The following is a 24,606-nucleotide window of genomic DNA, read 5'->3' as shown; positions in this document are numbered from 1 at the left end:
CTAAGTGTTAGGAAAGCTTGGGCAGCTCCTATTACCCTTCATCCACCTCCCAGTTGCATCCAGAAAATAATATTACCCCATGCCTAAAACATCTCCTTTCATGCTGAGGGTGCTGCTTTTCCATGCCCATGCTCTGCTTCATAATAGTCAGTCTGAGGAAGGTGACATAGCTCATACATAGAAGTGGTTTTTTCCTTTCCATTGAAGTTGCTCAGTGTCAGTCTCTCCTTGTGTACAGCTGCACACTCAAAGTGTCTCACTGAGGCCTGATCATGTCTACCCTCGCCAATATGAAGCGGTGCCTTTTCATACAAGGTCCCTCAGTGGCACTTTAGCTCTGCTCTGCCTTAATAATGGCAGCAAAACTCAGCCCTGGAAATCACCCATGCAAGGTAATGACCGTATGTGAATCTTAGCATTAATGTTTGTGAAGTGCTTTGAGATCCCAGCAGGGAAATTATGTTACAGTGAAATATTAAACTACACAAATCCCTACAACCTTGCAGGCAATCACCAAGTGACCTGAGAAGCTTTTTGTTCTTCCCCAGCCTCTTAGTTTCTTTGTACAAACTATGGTTCACTAGGTACAAGATCATCTGCAGTTCAGTTGCAAGGAATATCTTCATACCACTTCCAGGCAGGAAGAGAGGACAGATAATAGAATGTAATGCAGACTCTTTTGTTGCTCGAGTCATATTTATCATTAATTCAGCTACCATTTACAGATGCAAAGAGAGAACTAAAGTGACTGTCCTAAAAAATGTATTGGTTGAAATAATTCTAGGCATTGTTATTCCAATTGCACAGTCATGTTCATTGTTATCAGAATGGCTCTGTGAAATTGCCGTGGATATACGAGGCTATTTTCATAATTCACTTTTCACACACATTCTGGGCTGCTGCTTTTACAGTGGACTTCTGTTTCTTGCCTTTAATCATTTGGGTTGTATATTGCTTTCTCTGCATTCTCATCACGTCTCTCCTCAATTCAGTTCTTCTGCACATTCCAGGCAGGTGTGGACTCATGAATTCTCGACCTGCCTTGATTTATCCTTATGGACTGCAACCATTTCAGACACATTCGCTGTTGCACCCAGAGCTTACCCTGGGTTCTTTCAGAGTTGCATGTTATTAGATTATACTGGATCACAAAATCCTGAAAACCACCTTTTTTTTTTTTTTTTTGAACGATTTCTTACAACACTTTGTAATTACTGGAATAAGTTCCATATGAAGATCTCCAAATGAGGTTTGTGGCACTCCTTGGAGGTGTAAAAATATTGTTATTCCCACTTTATGGGTAGGGAAATTAAATAATGAGGAGGAGAGGTGATGTATCTAAGGTCATGCTGGAACTATGTTGGAGAGGCTTGGATAACATGAAATCAAATATAGCTCTGACTTCCTAAATTTCACTTCATTAATTTGAACTCTGAATGATGCATCCTTCTTGTCCAGAGGGCTGTACATTGATGTACTACCACAGGAGCTTTTTTCTGAGGATCAAAAGGGCTATGACCCATGTTGAGCTTCACTGGAGTTCTGTCTTGACTACTTAATGGTTAGAAACACAGAAATGAGTTTTCTTTATTTGAAAGTGTGATTTCTAATGTAAAGAAAACTTAGACCAAAAATGTTTCTTTCATCCACTTAGTGAGATGGGCATGTTGTGTCTTTGCTGCCCTGGAGATCTCTGGCAATGGAAAGCTGGGGCTACCTGCGTAGGTGGCCTTTTGAACTTTGCATAGCTGAGAGCTTGTTTATGTCCTTGCAGCTAGAGTGAATTAGTGGGCTTTAATTTCAGACTTATTCCTTTTGTGTCCACCTCTTACTAACCTTTAATTATGCCTTCATGCTCACTCTTGCAGGCTCTGTAATTGACCACAAATTTAGTTGTGAGCCCCAAATCAAAGGCAAAGACACATAACTGTATTAAGGTCAATTATCTTGTGCTACAGTTCTCCTGCAAAGTGAGTTGCTTCTGGTAAACCATATTATTAAACATGCGGTTATTCAATGCTAAAGTTGCTTTAGTTGTGCTTTTTCCTCGAAGTATCACTAACAGGTCATCAGCATCACAGAGGATTGCAGTATTGGAGACACTAAGGCAGCCAAATCTCATTGCATGCCTGTGATCAGAGTTTGAAATTAATTAAAAAGGAAGAGTTGATGGGGGACTATGGTTTTATCTGCTTTACAGCCAGTTCTTCTGGTGGGTGTAACATCTGAACCTATCAAAGATTTGCAATACAAATTAAGTCATCTAATAGCCTGTCAAATTAGTATGCATTTCACAAATGAAAATGGAGCCCTCAAAGTTCAATTTGTCTAAAGTCAATCTGAACATCAGTAGCAAAGGATTGTAAAAGCTAGAGAGGGGAAAAGCCTGTGCGAACATTGAGTCACTTCTCCTTTAACGCAGGATTACTCTTAAAGAATAATAGGCTGAACTGTATGCAGTAGAGGTTTTTAAATCCCATTCAAAAAAAGAAATTAAAAGTGTTCGGGTGATTTTTGTATGGTGCTAACTGGGAAATCAGTCTGTACACTTGTTTTATATCTAAAAAAAGGCCACAGAAATAAAATATCTTTATAAATATGGGGAACTGTGCCGGGTGGAGTAATCAGGGAACTTCTTGATCTGTGAAAGACAAATTCTACCTTCTATATAGCAGTATAGATTTCAACAGCTAGCAGGGCCTTTCTGAATTGCACTGTGTTTTCACAGCTGAGTTTCCCAAGGAACAGCCAAACTGAAATAGATCCTCGTATTGAACAAAACAAACAAACAAACACCAAAACCCCCAGAGTTGGTGTTTTTCATCCCCAATAAGCCACAATCAGCAAAGAAGTTGTGTACACACTGGACTTTGGCTGAATGAACAGTCAGCTATGTACTGGAGCCAGGCAAGAGATGGTCTTCCTAGCTGAATCGGGATCTATTACTGGTTTGCACCTGTTACAGATATTCTTCACCTCTGCTGTCTTTTCAGAGAGGTAGCTGTTGTTAGAGTTACAGACACTTCTGCTGTTTGTTAAAAGCTATTGCTCTGTGTGGCCAAGCAACGTTGTTTATATATCAGCTAGAAGCACCTGCAAGGTACAGCTGTATTTCCCATTGCACACCATTTTGCTGTGCTATGAAGTATCACTCAGGTATTTTTTTAATAAACATCACACATATGGAAAAGTGCACCTGGAAAACATTGCTGTTTTCATTTACACAGTCTAATGCAGTGACTTTTAAGAGAGAGATAAGGCAATGGTACCACTGTGTCAAAACTGAACTTGTTAACAGAATCAGAAAATAATTGCCATTTAAGAGAGAAGTGCTTCAAATTCCAGGAGTAAAGGGTACCTTATTATGAGCTGAAGGTCTATGAATAATCCATTATCTGGAATCTGCAAAGAGTTCAATAGGAAAGCCATTGTTGAATTCCTTCATACTTGCTGGAAATCAATTTCATTTTGTACTTTTATTTGGCATTCAGATATTGATGTTTACATCACTACTACACCTAGATGCCAAAACCGGTAGTGGGAAGACAGTGGACTGCAGCTAACATGGAAATTAGGAGGCAAAAAAAGTTCTATTCTGGGAGATTTATGGCTCCCAGTGGTTTTGTGGTGTGGAGTCGCTTGTACTTCTTGGGAAAGGAATTTTATGTTTTTACAGCTCAGGATGGGAATCAGTTTAGGATTTTAGACCTTGATTAAAATAGCCTTGCACTTTATTTTTCATTTTCTTACAGTCGATGTTTTTGGTCACGATAGTCTTTAAATCTACAGTGCTAGAAATGTTATCTTTCTGTCAGACCAGGAATAATTCAATTCCTGTGTGATACACATCAAACCTCCCAGCCTGCCAACTGCTGCCAGGAGGCTCACCCGCACTGCAGGCAGAATACGGCCCCTCGTTATTGAAGTTCACCCCAGACACATCACAGTGGTCTGTGCCTCAGGCTTCCATCTTTGCAAGGTACCCTGTTGCTGGGGGCTCAGGTTAGCAAAAAGGAGACAGCCCCAAGGACCTACAGTCAGCAGGCACACACAGCACCTAGGTCAACACCTCCTAATCCTAAACCTGAGCAATTATGGGAATAGAGCATATTGGTTCCTCGCACCTTGATTTAAAGCCAGGATTTCTGACTCTCTTGACCACTTGTTCCAATGGTAAAGTGCCCTTGCTGTTAAAAAAAAAAAAAAAAAAAAATTATTTCTAATTTAATCTTTGCTGAATTCAACTTGCAGCAATTTAATGCTTTTGTCACAATAAAGAACCCTCTCGTATCAAATGTTCCTCCTATGTAGGTACTCACAAACTGTGATTAAATTGTCTTTTAATCTTCTTTCAGTAAGCTTAATTGAACATCATAATATCCGTTGAATCTACCAAAAAGGGCCACCTCTTGATAACTGATTTTCCAAAGAATCTTAAAGCCACAGGAACAAAGAAAGTGTCCCAGTTCCTCCATCATCTTTTTTTTTCTTCTGGCCTCTGTTAAGTAAAAACAAAATATGTGGCAAGCAATCTGTCTTCTGCCTGCTTAGTTGAAGCTTGTTTCCAAAGCAGGTTGATGATACAAGAAATCAAAATATTAAAAGTCCCCCATGGTGCCAAGGTGCTCTTGGCACTGAATTCAAAAAGAATCTGAATAATGAAAGAAATGGAATAAATTCTGAGATATGTGGAAAAGAGATATCCTCCAAGATATCTTGGTAGAGCTATTACATGGTAACTGGTTATCTATTATCACTTTCACAATTTATAATTGCTTTTCCCTCTTTACAGCTGTTTTAAGAGGTTGCTGTTTCTCTTCCCTGGCTGCAGGCAAGCTCCCTCTCCTCACCATCAGCCGATGCTGCTTGTGGGCCAGAGAAGAGGAGGGACCGTCTTCTCTGGGGTCAGGAACTCCTCTGAAACCCGAGGAAGAATCCACTGGAGACGTTCGCACACTGCCCATGTCCTCTGGCCGCTCACCCCGTCCACCCCAGCACTTCCCCATCTCTGCCTGGGATTCCCCGGGCCAGGGCCCATTCATCTGGCTGTGTTGTCAGAGAGGGGTCAGGAATCTCCAGCAAATGCAGGGGCCAGGGATGGAGCTGGAATTACTGTGTAAATCTGAGCTCTGTGATGTGACGGGAGCTAACACCTGGTATTTTATGTTCCGTTTCCTCATACAGAGACAAGGACTAGGAGGTGTTTTTCTTCTTTTCCCCTGTGAGATCTTTGCAAAACCCTCTCTTTTTCACTTCACTCTGCAAACAACACCAAGCAACATCAAACCATCAAACATGAGGTGTTCCTGCCTCTGTGTAAACCTAGGCTAAATGCACAGTCTAAGGGTATGTAAACAGCTGTCCCTCCTGGTGCAGCAAGAGAGATTCTATTCCCAAGACAGCTAACAAAGCTCAGCATACTACAGTTTCCAAAATAATCTAAAATTTGTCAGACATTGTACTGACATCTTAGAAATAGGGGCACCTACCCAGGAGCCTGCTGACCTGTTCCACTGATAATCAATCCCACGTAGCACTGCTTAAAACACTTGCAAGAATCAACACTACAGGGAAGTCCCCAGCCCAGCTGGAGGGCTGTGAGCTCACTGTGCGTGAACATGGCTGATGCAGACATCTTCCTCTTCTGTTAGAAAACTTTTAAAATTTCTTTTTTAATCTTACATTTTAAAAACTATAACCTTAGCCCGGTGCAATACCACAGATGTTTCAGTCAAGAAATGCTGTGCAATGCTCTGAAACACTACCAACAAATGAGAAACATAGAAAATGAGCAATGGTGAGCTAAAGCTTGGATGTCACCTTTTCTTCACTGTTTCTTCCACTGCCTTTGTCAGTCATTTTGGCAAGGTGTCAAAAGCTACAACGTTAGTGTATATGTGGAGTTGTACCCCCTGTTATGCGTGTTTGTCTGATTTGAACATGTTCACTAAGAATCTGCTTCACTGCAAAGCTCTGCACGTACATCCTCCTGCTTCAGCCATGGGTAGGATCAGAAATAGTATCTGTGTGACAGCTTTGAACAGATGGAAAATACTAGTGTCAATGTCTCAATTATTGAGCTTCTGTGTAGTTCCAGTGATTGCTGCCATGCTCTAAGGAGCTAAATACCTGCACTAAGCCTTTTGCCTAGACTTCTAGGGGTTGCTGGGTTTTGAGTTCTTAGTTCTGCAGAGCATTACTTAGAGTAGCCGATCCATTGTAGTTATTGGTATTTTCTCTTTGACATCTTAACACCTTCCTAAATCTCCAACATAAATGTATCCCCAAACAAATGCCTCTTGCTCTTCCACTACCATTTTTATGTACTGCCAGAGGGCATGCTGCGGGCCATCACCAAAATAAAACACTAATCGTGAGTAGATGTTTTCAGTGCAAAAGCCTCGACGGAAAAAAAGGTACTTTGCCAGTGGGAGTCTGTGGAACTGCAAGTCTATGGGTCTTATATCTGTGTAGCCCCAGGTGGTTTTGAGAGGAGACTTTACAGTTGTGCAGATACACACACAGAGCAGAGAACATAATCCCATAATCTGGTTATATCTGGTGCTTAGTTGCCGAAGAATTGCCTGCATTACAGCAGTGGCCGTGTCAATGAAACATTACAGTCTTTGGTGCATATGCATGAGAAACCCAGAGGATGTCAGTGAAACTCCTCTTGAGTTTGATGTTAGGCATGTGCTTAACTGGGTCTTACACTGGAAAAACATCCATAAACATTCAAAAAATCAAAGATTTATTGCTCTGAATAGCTTAAGAACATTTAGAATAAGTTTCAGGAACATATGGTCACTGCACATTGGTTTCTTTTTTCCTTGCTAATATGTTTCTGGTTGCCCATTCATCTTATGATTAACAAACCCAGTGGGATAAATCATTGTTTCCAGCAGCTTAGTGTATAGTTTCTGGGACAATGGCCTGGAAACTCACTACAGTACTGTTTATCAGCTATTTCCCATACTCTGGCAGCCACATAAAGATCCCTGGAAAGACCTGCTGTTGGTGTTCAGTACAGTTGTTGCCCACTTCTTGTTGTGCTATAAACTCTGAATTACCCATGCTGTGCCTCACTAGGCTGTTGGACCTGGCAGAAGGCTGTTATGGCTCCACTCTTCAGCTGCAACTATGGGGATATTGATTATTTGTGCCCTAGATGCTTTAAAACTAAAGCAGTTGAGAAAGCAAGAGGGAAAAGCAGCATTCCCAGGAAAACGGCTGAAGTGGGTCCAGCTTGTCGTTCCTTCACAGTGTGAGTCTCCTTCAAGAAATGAGTATTCGAATCTGTTATTCTTAAGGGAAACACTTAATCACAAGCTTAACTCTAAACAAGCTTAAATGGTTTTCTGGATTTTCTGACTGAGGGGAAAAAAAAGATGAGAGGAAAGAAAACAGCATAGAGGCATCCGAAAGAATAAAAGAGAAAACAAAAAGAACAAAGACACACAGAAGAAATACAGTGCTGCATGGAGAAAGGAAAACTTAGGTGTTAAATTGGGAGGGGGAAAGGGAGAATTCAGATGTAGTTGAGGTAAAATATGAGCAGCACAGACCAAAAAACACCCCCACACCCCAAGTTTGGAAATAAAAAGTCAAAGACAATATACCCCTTGACCTTGAGTTAATATTCCAATGAGTCAGAATGAATTATTTGTACTCTGCAGCCCACTTCATGTTTTTCTGATACAGAACTGGAATGATTGTTGTTGTTGTTGTTTTTGTTATTATTATTATTGGATTTGCTTCTGGGGGAGTACTAACAAACCAAATATATTCTTTTCATTTCTCCTTCATGCTCTACTTCTGCAAGATGGATGTGAATGAAATCAGAGCTCCAACGCCAGCCGTCACACCCGCAGCATCATGAGATGTGAGTCACCTCAGGTATCTGCAGCTGTGGCAGGTGAGGTACTAATGCTTTTGTGCCTTTCCAATGCTGCATTCAGCAAGAGCTGAGTAGCCTCTCTGCTGCTCCTGTCTGTGCCGTTCTTGTTCAGCTAACTCAAGATGGATGTTAAAAATCCCTTCTGAGAGGAGGATGTGCTGCAATATGCTGCTATATTCTGTGCTACAGCTTATGCCGTGGTGCAGAGAAGCAGCGTACATCATATGTGCAAACCCAAAGTGCATGGATAATAAATATAGTAACAGACTTCTTATGCCTTATGTTAAAATACATTTCCAGGGTAGCACATGCTGTGGGCTAGTGGAAGTTGCACGGATGGCCTATCCAGGGCTGTAGCAAGGTGGGTCTGGAGAGGCAGATACAGGTTTCCTAGTGGGACTGCAAATTGCCTTAGCAGCAGTGTCTTACCTCAGCAAGGTGCACCTCTGGTGAGATACTCAAGAGCATAGAGAGAAGAGCTGCCTTTGCTCTTGCTGATTGCGGGGTGGGGAGGGGGACAGGATGGACAGGAGGGGTTGGAGACATTTATCCTAGGAAAACAACGTGCTTTATTATGGTTTTAAATGTATTCCGCTCTGTCATACACCTTGCTGCTCAGCAATCCTTCACTGTAGGGAACTGCTGAGCTTTAGGACTCCAGTCCTCATCCACAGCAAGCACACCTGCTATTGATGCTTATTACCGTGAGTCTGTGATGCCAGAAAGAGTTACTGAAGTTAGCAGGAAAGTAAATTTTCAAACCTTTTGCATCCTGCTGGTTCTCCTCTGTACATTTGGGCTTCCTAGGCTAACTTCACACTGGTGTTTATCTCCTCGGGCCAACATGAACTCAAAAGGTGGCAGCTTTAGTTGCAAGGGGTTCAGCCCAGGCTGATTAGCAGATTTCTGCTGTCACCCCAGAGAAGGCGATTCCTGCAAAGTGCAGGTAAAAGCAACATGGGCTGTGTGACCTGCTGAGCACAAGCTGAACATGGCGAGGGAACGTGCAGACTCCAGGCAGCAGAAAGCAGAGCTTGTTTTGCGAGCTTATAAACTGAGCAAACCTCAGGTTAGCAGAGGCACAGGCATGAGTAGAGGCACTTCCCTCTATACAGGGGGTTATATATGACCCTCCAGTTGCCAGGCTGAAGACTGGGGAATAAAGGTGGTGAAACATCCAGGGACCTGAGTATATTCAGTTACTAGTCAAGGACCCCTGCAGCTCGGCATGCTGCAGTGCCGCAGGCAGCAAGCTGCCTGCAGAAGGGAAGAAGAAGGGGAGCAGGGACAGAGCAAGGAGTCCAGGAATGGGCAGCACTGTGCAGAGACAGGAACCTTTGTTTCTTCATGAACCTTAACCTTCCAGTGCCGTGCATGGTCTAAACACTGAAACTCAGCTGGGAAAGCAGCAAATACATGGAATAAGTAGCTGATCCCCAAAAGCCCTAGATCTGCCAAAAGCAGCCCCCACTCTCCCATATCAGAGCACCAGTCAAGGCAGACAAACTCCCACACAGGCTCTTTGCCCAGGGGAAGGAGCAGGGAAGGACAAAAGAAAATGTTCCTCTAAACCTCGCGCACACACGGCCAAGAATTTAATTACATGCCATCTTTTGAGTCTGTCCCATACCTCGTTCTGTCAGGGGCTTGCTGATTTCTTTCCTCATTCAAACTAATCCTGACCACATTGTTTGGATGGTCTAACTCCTTGGCTGGCCCAGATGCCTTATCACTTCTGCCAAGATACTATTTCATTCTAAAATTCATGTTTCGTGACAGAAGACTCCTCATGATACAGATGATTTTGCTAAATGAACAAGAGCAATTGGGAAATAAGGACCTACCAGCAGAAAAGAGAAGTGCCAGGTGGCTTGCAAAGCTAGAGGATTGCCTGTCACTGCATGTCTGTTTTCTCAGAGGACCTATACTGCGAAGATGAGGTTTTCTAGGTAAAACAGAAAGTCTTGTCCAGGGGTGTCTTCCTTCCATTCCTGAGAGGATTGGATTTGGAGTCATCCTTCCACAGCTGCTAGGAAATAGCATCTTGTGAGCACCTGCCAACAGTGACAACGTGCTGATCACGACATGAGTGGGGTGGGTGTATAATGTGAGGGATATGGGTAAACATGCACCATTAATCTTTGACGTGAGAGCAGACCTGGGAGATCTTTGGTGGTTTCTCATAGGTAAGCATTTGGGGCTATCCCCAAAGGAAGAAGGTTGGATTCCAGCTGCTTTGCTGCTGTTTGTTTGAATGCAGGTAATCCAGCGTGGCTCAGAGACGCTCAATCCTCACACGGGCATTGCTTTGGCTTCGATCATTGTACAGTTATGTCCAGCAATCCTCATCTCAAACTCTGCATGACTGCAAATAAAAACAAAAAGGTAACAAATTTGTCCTTGTTTTGGGTTAGTAAGTAGAAACTTCAGATCTGACTGAAGAAAGGAGCAACTTGGAGAATTTTTCTTTGAGATCCATTAGTGAACTCTTTCCAATCCATGTTTTGGGTTGATGCTTTGTTCTCAGCCTATGTGGTTTCTACTGTGTGAAACTGGCTTTCTCTTGCACTCTCAGTTTGGTCCTGGCTGACTCTACATTCATCCTCTACTCAGCCAATGCACAGTCTTCATTACCGTCCCGATCTGGGCTTCAGGTTTTGCTGGAACAAGCGAAAGCAAAGGGCGACAACAAAAATTATATCCATTGGCCAGGGAACATATGTGATATTTGCATTTGTCACAGCCACTTAGAGAAGAGGGTGCTGTTTGCTCCATAACCATTGCGATATCCTTCACAGGTGGTTAATGCATTCTGCCAGCACATGAAAGAATAATTGGATAGCCACTTTTTTAAGCTGTATGTAACCAACCATATCAAGTTTATCACTAAATGTCAGAGTTCATCATAATCTAATCACCAGAGAGCAAGAAAAATGAGCATACTTGTCTCCATCAATAAACGAGTGATTATTCAGACAATAACTAGGTTTATTTCCTTTATTTCCATAAATGTTTGAAGTCTTATGAAGATGCTCTGGAGAAAGGATTATTTATGTTGGCATCCAGACAGTATAGTGATAGGAGGTTTAGAAAAGCTAGAGAGAGATGTTCATTTAGAAATTATCCTAAAAGTCTTAATCATTTTCATTTTGCAGAAGGAAACTGGGACATGAGATTATTTATCAGATTAAAAATGCACTGCCTGTTTCATCTTGTAGCATGCAAGCCTGATGCACAATGGCATCACTGGAAAGCCAGTAACAAGGAAAGAGCCAAAATTTCTGCTTTAGTTTTTATTTTTCAGATAACATGGTCATTCTCCTGCCAATTGGCCCTTCTTCCATGTCCCATTTTTGGAAGTTATGTAGTATCAAATGTTGACATGTTACCAAAGAAAACCACTCACTGGCAACAGTAAAAACAGTTTTGGTCAGCATCAGGAAAAAAAAATGTATAAAATATGGCTGCACGTCTCTAATATGTTCTAACATGGAGAAAGTTATAGCTTGTCCCCAGAGGGATGACAAACTGCATCTCTGATGGCTGAGCAAATCTAATGCCACATGACACCTGCGCACCCACGCATGCCAGGAGACAGGTGTGTGCTGTAGTATTTCATACAAACAGATGTCCTCAGCCAATGCACCAAGTTGCCTGATCCTCTCATGAGAAAATAGAGATGTTAGGAAAGGAAAACAATTTCCTCTGTGATCCATTTGCCCTTGCACCTATTCCTCACGCCTCCAGACTTAAGAGTGAACATCTGATGGCCACTCAGGCAGCAGCAGTGGCTCTGGGGTTGGGAAGAGGAAGCGTATGAGGACGCGCTGGAAAATATTTTAGTGACAAAAATAGCAATACATCAGCCTGAATGAATGGTAAGAGATAAGGATTCTTTTTCCATGCTCAAGTGGAAATACTAGTAACAGCAGTCTAAGGAAGCTTTGCCAAATTTGGCCACCAGAGTCCACGGGGTGTTTGCAGTGCAGTTCTGGTTAATGACTTCTTGCTTTTCCTGCAGAGAGCTAACAGTCTGAGAGCACTTCCCCTCAATTTCTTGGAAACATGGGGGAGATCCCATGAGAGGGGAACTTCTCTGTGAGTTCCTCACCCATCTGGATCAGGATGACAAACTCAAATCCCTAAGCAGGGGCCTAAGAGATCTGGTTTCAATTCTCTCTTCACAACTTTGCTCTCACCTGCCCTGACCTTTGAAGCTGCTGCATCTCTCAAGATGTGAGATTGCCAGCTTTATTGATGGGGAACAGCCAAAATGCCTTTTCTCTGTCCCTGCTCTGTTTTATCATATTACACGTACATGAAATACCTAGCAACAAAAGAATCTGGATCTTTTCAGCACTGCTGTAATGTAACAAGAAGACGGCTTCACCTATTTCCTTCTGAGGTCTTCTGTGACTTTGTGTGACTCTATGGCCAACCTGGTTTTCCTGCAGGCACTGAACAAGGGCTTGTGCTGGAAAGTAAGAGCCATTATGCCTAAAAAAGGGTTAAATGAGAACTAAATAAAATTGAAATCTGGATCTTGAGCAGGTTTGCCACTTCACAACTGGGGCCTATAGCTGCTGGAGATCGCTTTTGAAAATGTCCTTTAACACCTTTAAAACATTCATTTTAAAGCCTATTTCAGCCTGACATTTCTGTAATACGTCACTGCAAAATATCTTCTTAACAGCTGCTGGCAGTTCACGGCATCTTAGTGACCTAAATGCTGTGCAACAGTGGCCTGTAAACAGCAAATGCTGTGGACGATTTTGCATTACCTACAGCCCTGCTGTTAGGAAGAAGCGAGGGAGGAATAGCAATAGCAGGAAGCACCAAAGTTTGGGAGAGGAGCTGGGGGATGGGAGGCAGGGGACAAGCTGGAGAATATGGATGGGGGTCAGGAGACACTGTTTCTGCAAAGGGAGAGTTGAATTCCAGACTTAGTGGGAAGTGGGTGGCAAACGGACCCAAGCGGTCCTCTCATGTCTGCTGTCAGAAACCTCCTCAGGGACAGATGGCTGCCCTTGCTGCCTATCACTCCTGGCAGCGCCTGCCGTGCTGCTGCCAGTGTCCGTGCTGCACACAAGCCCCTCTGTCTGCTTAGGGCACCTCAGCATCCCTCCAACGCCTGGGGCAGACCACTGCTTTCCACTCTGCAGTGGTTCATCTCCAGGCTGAGGTCTCGTCCAAATACTTTTCCACTTATTTAACTAGAATTATGCTGATTAGACCCAGGAGGCCAATGAAAGCTCTATTTTGTTCAGCCCTTTCCATACCCATAACAAGAAGCAGAGCCTGCATCGTAGGGCATCTCACCTGAGCAGGCAGGACAAAGACTGAGAGGATTCCCCCCCGTAGCAATTCTTTCATGCAAAATGAGCTGAATATATGTTTGATCTTCCTATTGAACATGTTTTTATAAAAAGCAGACAGTGCTTTCTTCTTACCTTTTAAAATTACTGTTTACAACAGTTTTCTACCACATTTACGAGCTAATTCAAAAGCTTTATTGGAAGTCATACACCCCAGAGTTGTTTGGATGTAGTACAAATGAAGCAAACAAAAAAGAGGGGGGTGAAAAAAAATTTTTAAATCACTTGCAGGTTAACAAGATTTCAGATGGAAAAAAAAACAATAGCTCAGAGCTGCTGTGTGAGAAACTCTGAACCTATTTATTTCTATTCTCTCGCTTCTTATTTTAATGCATCACAGTTGAATTAGCCTTGGTAGAATTTACAGCCCTTTTGGTCTACTGGGTACGCTGAGTCTTTAATGTCCCAAGTGGTCCTATGATCTGTTAATTACCTTATTGCGTGCAAAGCTATATAGGGCTATTTCTCTACAAGAATTCTTTGTCAGGATCAAATTAGTTCTGGGGCCCCCATTCTGTGTGATGTCGAGCATCCTCAGCTCCACACAGGGAGCGTAAGATCCTCTGCTCATCGCAGGATGCATCCAGCCCTTTTTCAGGATGAGACAGTGTGTGAAGTAAATGATCAAAGTGGCCCATTAGATAAATCCATGCTCTCATCGTTAACCACCCAGGAAGTTGCAGGGGAATGGTCTACATTTTCATTCTGTATTCCGAGCACTGGGCTTAATCTTGACATTCCCTCTCTTTGTAAGGACAGTTCTGGTGCTTGTCTCTGAAGGGGTGAACAGCAGGTAACAGCTGAACTGAGGTGGTAAAACATCATCTTGTTTCTTCCTAACCCAGAGGAATTGTCATAAGCAAGGGGAGATTTTGAATGAATGGTATTTCTGTAATGGATGGCCCCATTCAAAGGCAATAGGCGAAAAGGCATTGCAACAAACAGTTCAGAGAGATTTGAGTTTTCCTCTTTTATACAACATCTTTCATCCCTTGCCTTGTAGAAATACCAGTTGATTAGAGACACTCACTTTCCCATCCTCTAAACCTCATGCCACAGTTTGCTTTTCTTTGCCCCAAATTATTGCCCATTACCTTCAAAAATGGCAAAATTCTGCTTCTGCAAGTAGCAAAGGTCCCCATGTCCATGGTCCCCACAGCAGCAATGCCTTCTGGGTGCTCCTTGTGTGCTTACAAAGCTCAGTAACTGAAGGGTCTCTGTTAATAACATCACTGCAGTATTGTTTCAGCTCTCCTCTCATCTGGATGGGGAAATACATAAAGCTTCTCTTCTGGAGGACCACTTATTAAGGGAGGTTGTCACTGTGTCTTCCACCCTGAGCATCTTTTTTCCCAGTCCCTTACAAAGCAAACAAATCTTGGCTCGTTTTGCTGTCTGTCAGAGGCGGAGGCAAGCAGCTGGCTCCCCTCCAGCTGTGGAGGCGCCGTGGAGTGCCTCACCACCAGTCACACTCAGCTCACTGGACTGCAGACCAGTGCCCTGAGTTGATCTGTGAGGTGGCCCACCACGAAGCACTGCAACGGGCTTTGCTCTGGGTCTAAGACTCTGTAAGGCCTTACAATAAGCTCCCCAGGAAGCTATTATGGTGGCCTGTGCTTACCCCTGCTCTTCTACTCTCTTGCAATTGGGAAACAGTCCCTACACCTATCAGTCATAACATTATTTTGTGCAACTAGACCACCTCTCCTCTGAGGATCTCAGAGGTGTTTATGATCTGCAGGGCCTGGGATCCTGCAGGATCCCTGCTAAGGGAGATGAACATGGGAGTCCATCCATCAGACACTGCATGAAGGTGGATATTCTAGAGGATGAGGAGAAACTTTGGTTACTGCAGTCCATCCCACCATGCTCCATCGAGCTGCCTCCTCCATCCTCAGCTTCCTCCAGCCCAGGCAGTAGATGCATCAGCCCCATCTCCTTATTTAGATTAGGAATCTTATTCAGCACGGGATTGAATACACATTCAGTTAGGCAGAGGGCTAAGAATGCACTGTAGGGTTTTTCTGAGCCTGAAAAAGGTCACTCTATTTAGGCCACAGGGAAAAAAAGGCTACAAATCAGAGAGAAAAGTGGATTATAAATAGGAATCAAACTAAGCTATCATTTCTTCATATGCCTTATTCCTTCAAAAAGCCATCCCTCATACCACCCTGGATAACTGTTTGGGCTGGGCAGCTCACTTTGACTGCATTTTCAAATTTTCTTCTTTTTTGGTTTTCTGGTACAACATCTGGAAGTGGGACTATAGAGACATTACAGAGACAGGGAAGGACAGGGCCAGTTTTCTGCACCGCTAAGTGAGCACCACTTAGGTACAGCAGTACCTAAATGTGCCCTTGGTAAGCAGAACTTGCTAATACTGTCCCCAGTGAGCAGCAGTCATTACCAATCACAATTATTAGGCTAACTCAGTTTCCAGAGAGACATCCAACTAAAGAGATCATCTTAAAGCTGTGCAAATTTGTTATCACTACCTGCAGATGGTGAAATGTGATGCCAGCTTTGCTTCTTACAGCTTTTCCCAAAGTGGCTGTTGTTGGTCAGCTGTTGGGTCAAACCGACCTGCTCCGATGGGGCTGCTGCTTTCTCACCTTCTCATGCAGAAACAACCACATTGGTGGGGCAAATGGTTGCATTGCAGCTCCAGGGGAGAAATAAGGTGGGGGTCCCAACCTCCTGACACCCTGTCCCTTGTTGCAGCCACTGCACTTGTGCCATGATCATGCATTTTCTTGTCTGTGTTGGCTCCTTGCCCCAGCATATCATTCCTGGTGCCATTACCATAGTGATGGGGTTTTGCCAAATGGGAGTTAAATTATACCAAGAATAGAAATGGGTAGGATTTTTTATGTGGGAAACGACAACTGCAGAAGCATTCTTAATAACAGTATTTGTACAAAGTTAAATTCAGTACTGATACATACAAAGAAGGACTACCTAATTCCTAAAAAAAAGAAGGCAGTAACATTTCTTTTAATAGTGAATCTTGAATTACAGAGCTGATATCAGTTTTAGGGCTAAAACTGCAGACTTTTTTTTCCTCTGAAACATGAAAACATGGTGGGATGACTCAGACAACTGGAGCACTGCAATGGATAAGGATATGGTTTAGTGGTGGACCTGGCAGTGATAGGTTAGTGGTTGGACTTGATGATCTTAAGGGTCTTTTCCAACCTTAATGATTCTATCATTCTATGATTCTATGATACAGGAAGAATACTGAGGTCAAACAAGTGTGGATACTAATAAGCCCTTCACCAATGTGGTGGAGGACCAGTTAATAGGATATTAGGAGACACTGAGACAATTGACTTCTATAATCATTTAGAAGCTACTCAGAGGAAAAAACTGTTAAGTAAAATAAAATAAAATTTTAATTAGCTAAACTCAGAAGTTTAACATACACAATATAGACAAGGGAAGAAGCATATATATGATATTCAGAAGCAATAGTAAACTGGACAGGGTAAACAGAAGAACTAGGAAGAAATTCACAATATATAACGTCACAGCTGAGAATTTATATGAAGATATGTTTTATGCTGATGGGAAGGTCAATGAAAAGGATGTGTGGGTGCTGCACAATTGGAGCATATAATGATAGTAAACTATGTTAGAGATGGACAATAGACTGACTGCTTCTATAGTACTAAAACTAAATGAGGACTATGTTGTAATTGTGACACAATCATTAGACAGACAATTACTAGAGATACACAATTAAAGAATGGAGGAAAAAAAAAACAAGGTGGAGACGGTTCTCTCTGAAAAGACCATGTTAAAAAATAGTGTGGCAAATGAGAGTCTTGTCAAAGGAGATTAAAAGGAGAAACTACAAGTGTAGTCATGTCTGCACCAATATGCAAAAGAAAAGAGAAAAGGTAGAAAGATGTAATCCTGACTATGCAGACATGCTCCAGGGTGTATTAGTTGTATTACAGGCGGATGTGCAAAGTTACCCAGAGGTATGTATGAAGCACAATATGACAAATGTGACAGGACTGAGCACTGGATACTCTGCCAGTAGGAGCTATGTATTACACTATGAGCCTGACAAAATGATAGGGACATAAGAAGATAAGAATAATGGAATTTCTCATTTGTTGCTTTCCTTAAAATATTTCCTATGGGTCCTGGCAAGGTTAGCATAAACATAAGGTATGATAGTGCTTTATTGTGGGCTTTGCCACTCAGTTAGTGTGTTTCGCAGGAAACAGAGAAAAATATATACACATCTGCAGCTATGAATGTGACTTGGTAAGGGTCGTAAAAAAAGATGAGAAGTATAAAAATTATACCGCTTATTTGTACACAACTGGGAACTCACGAAGGAGGTATCACACCACATGAGTGAGAACTGGATCCACTGAGCCCTTCTGGCATCTGTAGTAATGGCAGTGTCTAAAACTTGGAGGAAAGCTTTTGAAAGGATTCCTTGGCTTGCCCTGCCCTATGCTTGTGCCCCCATTGCAGTCAGTGACTGAAGACAACTCTATCCTTATGGTTATGTCATGGCAGAGTCACAAACTGGAAACAGGGAAAGCCAGGAATAGCATCACTGGAAGATCTCGCACTCCTAGTCATGTTACCACGCTGCACATTTCCAGCCATTCCCTTTTCTTCTAGCCTATTGATTAGGCTCACTGCCTCAATACCTTAAAACACCATGCTCAGCAATTCATAGTTTTGCTGGCTGGTACAATTTGCTACAGCCTTATCCTCAAAACCACATTTAGTATCCTATGCAAGGTGCACGAATGTCCAATTTGTAAACAAAAGTGAAGCGACTGTGTATCCTTTGTTTGGATTATAAATATCAGCCAAGTGCTTTGGGGGTCAAAGCTTTCCACTGTGCACCCCTTTTTGAAAGGGATTCTGTTAAATTATATATGTGCTTGTATAAAAATCGCAGGCTTTTACTGCAAGCTGAGTTAATGAATAGGTATATTGTACAGCTGCCTCATTCACTCTAAAGGGCAAATCACCTTGTCGTGTAGAGTCACCAAAAGCCAAAGCTAGGACCATGGGGGCCACCTTGGACTTGCTTCTTCCTGGGGATGGACTTACCCCATGGACTTTCTGTTCAGTTTTGGGTACACAGAGTTTGTAATCTCAGTCTTGGGACTGTGGGATTTTTATTTGCTCCCCACTCTCCTACACATCGACATTGTTCAGAGCTATGTCCAGGCTATTTAGCTTTGCCAGGCTTCCTTCACTTCTGTCTCCCAGGTGGGCAGGGGTCCTCCCACACTCCCACGCTCTATGCAGGTCCAGGAGCTGGGCTGCAAATACCGATCATGGTTATTGTTTGCTTTTTCTGCCTTCCTGATGTTTCCACAGCCACACTTGATGGAGGCACTTGGTCCCCTATAACAAACATCTGCATTTGATTGACAACATTTGAAGAGTTAAAGGCAAGTTATGGCACAGTTCCCTTTCCCTCCTCTCAGATCAAGAGCAATATCACTGTAGCCCACTATGCAACCCCCCCACCACTGACTTTTTTTGGGGTGATTCCACCACATATCAGTGGGCTGCAATACAACCTCCACAGGCAAGGTCACACCTAGCTTCAAAGGAATAGGCAATGTAGGGCAGGAAGCTTCTTGTTGTCTTTGGCAAACCAACAAGGTCACCGGGGGTGCTTATACCACCAAACCGCCTCCTCCAATCCTCTCACGCACCCTGGTCAGAGCCCAGGCTGTGCCCTGCCTTCCCCTCTCCATTGATGGGCTGCGCTGGGGCTGGTGCATGCCTGGAGCTGCCACTGAGTCTAACTGGGAGAGACAGCAGTCTGAGGGTATTCAGAGGCTCCTGTAGTTAAGAGCAGCACAAATGGTTTTTAATAGCCTGTACATCATTCTGATTAACAGCTAGGGGACATTGGCACTGATACAGTCTCTGTATGGCAGAATAAGCTGGAACAAAGACAACAATAAAAAAAAAATTTCTCTTATTCCAACCCCCCTGCTGGGGGTGGGTGGGAGTGCTAAACTTTCCGGTACTTGGAAAGAGGGAAATGATTATATGAAAAGGAGAGTGTCAAAGAAACATCCTCCATTTCCAACTCCTCCTCCAACTTTGTACTCCCCTTCACCACCTCCTCCCCACACAGACACCCTTCAGCATGGTCTTTATGAACTTTCAGACTAAAAAATCAAGCTGTTATTCAAAAAGTAGTAGTGGGGTCTCCCCCCAGTATTATGGTACCATGCACAAAGACTGGGTCTGTGTACTCTGATTCATCATGGCAGCAAGGTTTGGGAAGAGAAAGCTCTGCAGGCTGGGAATTCTCCTCTGGGGACCAAAACTGATGAAGCTGAGTTTGAGACTCCCATGGTCACAGCAAGCAGACTGAGGTCAGAGGAAATGTGCCATGCTTCAGGCCTCATCAGTGATCCTTTAAATACACTTCCTTTCTGGAATGCCAGAGATTTAATCTTGAACATTAGTGCAATTAATATGGAATAAAACTGTTTATTCTGGTACCTTGTTTTTATATTTTGACAAAATGAAGGTGCTGAGAGCAGAGAGTAAAATACTTTAGTGAATAGATGAAATAGTTGCTCTTTATTCTACACCTCCCTAAATTAAATAATTTTGTTTCAGTTTGCTTAGCTTCTGAGTGGAAAAATTGCTGAAAATGGACAAGAGTATTAAAGAGAGTTATAGCTGGCATAAACAGACCTTCGAGGAGAGAAATTACAGGACTGTATTAAAAAAATAGATTTTAGTGCAGCCCAGTGAAAAGCAAGTTTGGGTTTACAATGTAATTTGCAAAACCTGCAGGTGATTGCAGGAATACAAACAGAGTAAAAAAATCAATGGTGTAAATTATTAAAAAGCAGAGGGCCAGATCCTCCATTAATACCAATGGCTTGGTCCTTAACATCTCCAGGATATATAGAGAACTACAAGCGAGTCTAGCAAGACAATTTTGAAGGACAATACAAGGATGAGACAAAAAATTGTCTCATTAGAATTTGGGATGAGTGTAGTCGTTTGTGAATCTGGGAGTAAATAATTCCGACTATTAGAAGAAGAAGCTGAAAATTCCCTTAAGTCACTCTGCCCCATCATGTATATTGTTTGTGGTAAACATATTACCAAAAACCATTTGGAAAATGTTTTATAAAGCTAAAAATACATCCTCAGTCCTGTTTACTACTAAACCCTAAAGTAAGGTTTTTTGGCATCATACAAGATTCAGAGAAAAGCATTTGAAAAACCTGTAATTACCTTAAAATAATTCTATATCTGAGTAGAAGTTACCTAAGTGGAAATCTAGGGATTTTTCAGTCAATGGAAGATTTGCTGCTGTTCTCAACCGACCCAAGAACCTGCCCTAAGGTAACATTCCCCACTGGGGACCTGGCATCATGGTAGGTGAACAGTAGCTCCTTGGGAAGCTGAGATTTTCCCCTTCCCAATGGGATGCAGTTACAGGGATGTTCTTCCCAGAGTTCAGTTCCCTTGTGGCATCAGGCCTAATTGTGGCTGTTTAGGTTTTCTGAAAGACTGAACAGCCACTTCAGATCTGAGGACGGCTGTGGGATAATTGCCTGGAAATATAGTGGGGTTTCTTGGAGAAAACAAGAAAACACCCTGGTGAAGGGCTGATTCTCTTCCCCCACCACCCCACCCCCACCTTCCCCCGCAAGTTACCATTCCAGCAAAACTACCCCAAAGGATCCAGTCTGCAGAAGTGGGCGTGCACATCTTCCCCAGCCAGCCACAGGAGCTCAGAGGGGTGGCACTGATTGCCGTTTCCCCATAAAGCACACGGCAGTGAGCTGCTGCTCTTGGCCAGCTTCATCTTCAAACATAGGAAAGGAAACTCCCCAGGAGCTGCCAGACTGAATTCAAATTAGAAGGCAGCACTGAGCCAGCGGATGGAGTGTGTACGGACTGTCACCAAAAATCCCTGGGCACCAACACTCCTCTCCTTTCTACAAGCCTCGCCAGTCACCACCCACCCCTTTGCTGTCATAACAATTTGGAGGTAGGCTTAGTTTGGGATACGTTTGACAGCCTTGGCACGCTTTACATTCAGGGGGATCAGACAGTTACATCCTCTTATTTCTCCATAGAGCCATTTGTCAGCAGGTGCTTGCAGTCATTCTGGGTTGTATAGTATCTGGTCCTTTTTATAGTACAGACTCATTACATTGATAATTAATCCGATAATGCCTATATGTCTGCTGTTATCTCTGAGGAGCATGCAGCCTGAGCGATGAGCCATTAACACACCTCGCCTCTCATTGCCTTATAGCAACGATGAAATCTTCCCTAAACTTCACTCACTCTCCTTCCAGCCAGACTTTACAGTCAACGTGAGATTATACCCAGGTGGGGTTTTTGTAAATGTGATTTTTCAATTATGGAGCCAAGCCTTGTTCTTGGGTCTGACGTTGGCATTCCCAGTCCAGGTGGATGGGATCATGGGCTGAAAGATAAGCGAGAGATCCCGATCCTTTGGCTTCTTGCTCTAAGCAGAGAGTGTTGCAGCTCCAGCCCTCACCAACTCTCAGAACTAAAACAATGCATCAGGCAGACTGCCTGGGTACGGGACAGTGGTTATAAAAGGCAATCTATGTGGGTCTCAAACTGTATCCTCGCAGACTTATTTATGTCTCACAAATATTTTAAAAATAAGTGCTTAAAATTAAGAAAATACAGCCTCAGGTGAGATCCTTCAGCAGGGCACCTCTGATCTTCACATGGGAAAAAATGGTATGCTTGTGCCTGGCTTTAGGAAAACCCCGATCAGGGTGTCCAGCCCCTCTCCAGGTCAGTTAACCCTGCAGGAAAGACGTTTTGTATCAGTCACAGATTTTGAGTTTGTGTTTTCTCATTTCCATGTTTCTGAAGGAATCAATGACTGGGAGGTCTTCTGTTTGGGTCTGAAAGATACCATTTGCCCTGGGTTCCTTGTACCACTATAAAGTCCTAATCCAGGGAAAGGAATAAAGAACAGACTACAGAAACAAGGGGAGGGCAGCACAGAAATTATTTTTGCTGAAGCAAATGAACACATGCTGTAGCTAGGGAGGAAAATAAATTGAAAAAAAAAAGAAAGAAAGAAAAAATCAGAAGGAGCATTTCATTTCAATTACAATGCTGTTCTTTCCGTGGAAGCTCAATCGAGTGGTCTTCAAACAGTCCAGAGAAACAGAATTCAGCTTGAAATTTTATATACTCTGCTGAGCCCACCACAGTGGGTGGAGAGGGCTGAGCCCAAGGCTCTGCCGACCACCTTCTCCTGCTCCCACCCGTGCAGCTCCCACCAGTCCTGTGAGTGCACTGCAAAAGTGTCTGACAGCCCCCGAGAGCCACGAGCAACAGTCCCTCGTGGCACCACTAACCCTTACCTTTCCTTTGAACCTCAAGGGGCTGTTTCTCCACCAATCAAGAAAGAATGTGGCATCAGGCTGTTTCCCTAAAATGACTGTGACGGTTTTTACGTCCCACAACAGGCAGCTCCCCAACAGAAAATGCATCACAGGCAGAGGTAATCAGGGATCCTAGACCAGCAGCCTAACCACACCAACTAACTTTCTCTCATCTTTCTACCCAATTACGTGCTGTAAAATGCTCTCTCTGAAAGTAATTAGGTTGTCTTGTTTAGTCCCTGCACAAGTGATTACAGAGAGACTCTTGGTCCTGTGAGTGGTGGAATTACTCACAGTAGATACATCCCAGATAAAAGCACCCTCGCTAAGGCCTTAGTGTGCTTCAAGAGCTTATTTGTGCTGTTGGATTTTAAATATGCACCAAAGCTTAAGCTCAAGTCACTTCAATGCATTGCACTGTCTGCACTGCAGGAACACCTCTCTGCCTCAGCAGCTCTCAATAAGCAGAACAGGGCAACAGCCATTCAGTAATAAAAAGAGCAAAAAAAACACCAAAAAAATAACACACTGTCATTTAAATGTCTGTATTCTCATGGGACCCAGAAAATCAGACTTAAAGAGCCATATAGCCAAAGGCTGTCGTTTTACCAGCATTCTGGCAGAGCCCAGGCATCCGCTTCCTTGCTCACAGATGGCACAAATCAGTATTTTTTATTCCCATCTTGGATACTCATCTCTGGACATAGGAACTTGTACCAGGTTAATGCAGAGGAAGAACCCATTCCTAAAGGTAGGATCGAGACAAGGGAGAGAGGGCTGAGTCCAGACCTGCCATTAAATCCAAACACAACTGACCCAAACGGGCAACTGGGTCCCTGTGGTGCCCTGAGCCCAAGGGTCTCTGCTGATGGCCAGCTGGGCTCTGCAACAGGGCAAATGTGCTCCTGGCCACGCAGAGACTCAGGGCTGTGCAATTCTCTTTGCTGGATAAAATTTTGGAGGGGCTTGCACAGGCTGTGCTACAGAGAGCCTCACACATTGCATCCGAGGTCCCCACTGTGTGAGTGGGTTTCCCAGTTTAAGTGTTCAGACTTCACAGTTCAGCCTAGAGGACATCGAAAGTATAGCCCAAACAGCACCTAAATAAAGACAAATGGTTGGGTAGGACAAAATTTCTTGTCTGTTTTATGACTTTAATAATTGTGAGATTTCTTCCTGACTGGGGATTGCCTAATCCTCCCCCTTCCAGAGCAATGCAGTCCTGGGCATGGGGGCTTTGCTGACAGCAACCGCTTCCAGACTTCCTCTTGATGCAGGGCTGTGCATGCTCTGCTTTATAATCATTGCTAAGACTGTATCAACCAATGTGTATACTGCTGAAATGTAAAGCTCTAAATACCATCCTGGTTGTTCTCCAGTCACTCTCCTTTCCTTTCCATCCCATAAACTTCCCCCTTACCACTGCTCTCCTGCATTTTGCTGTCTTGTGTCAATTTTAAAGGGTTCCCCCAGGAACAATTTTATTATCTGTGGCAGGATAGAGGCAGATTTAAATATACTCAGCCAAAGCTGTCGCTCAGATTCTCAGAACAGCCTTTCTTCTACCACAGTGCTGTGGGTTTTGTTTACACAGCTCTCCCTGAGGGCCTGATTGCTGGGAGCCAGTGGTAGAATTTGAGCTAGAATTAGGAAATACAGGACGCTGCTGTCTGAGCATTATATAGTGTCTTTTTTCACAGACACGCAGACTTTAAAGGGAGCAAAGAGAAACTCTATTTAAGCAGCCAGATCATGCATGGCTGTTCAATACAGCGCTGCAGTTCGGCCCTGCGTGGTGATGCAGGAGCGTGGGCCCACCCCCACAGACGTTTTTCTTGCAGGTCCCTGGATACCGTGGGACTTGCAGCACTTCGAGACCCTCTGCACCATGGAAACTGGCAGAGAAGCTTTGCAATTGCTG

The sequence above is a fragment of the Phalacrocorax aristotelis genome, chromosome 8 (assembly GCF_949628215.1).
Source record: "Phalacrocorax aristotelis chromosome 8, bGulAri2.1, whole genome shotgun sequence".
Classification (NCBI taxonomy): Eukaryota; Metazoa; Chordata; class Aves; order Suliformes; family Phalacrocoracidae; genus Phalacrocorax; species Phalacrocorax aristotelis.
Note: the sequence above shows the minus strand (reverse complement) of the source record.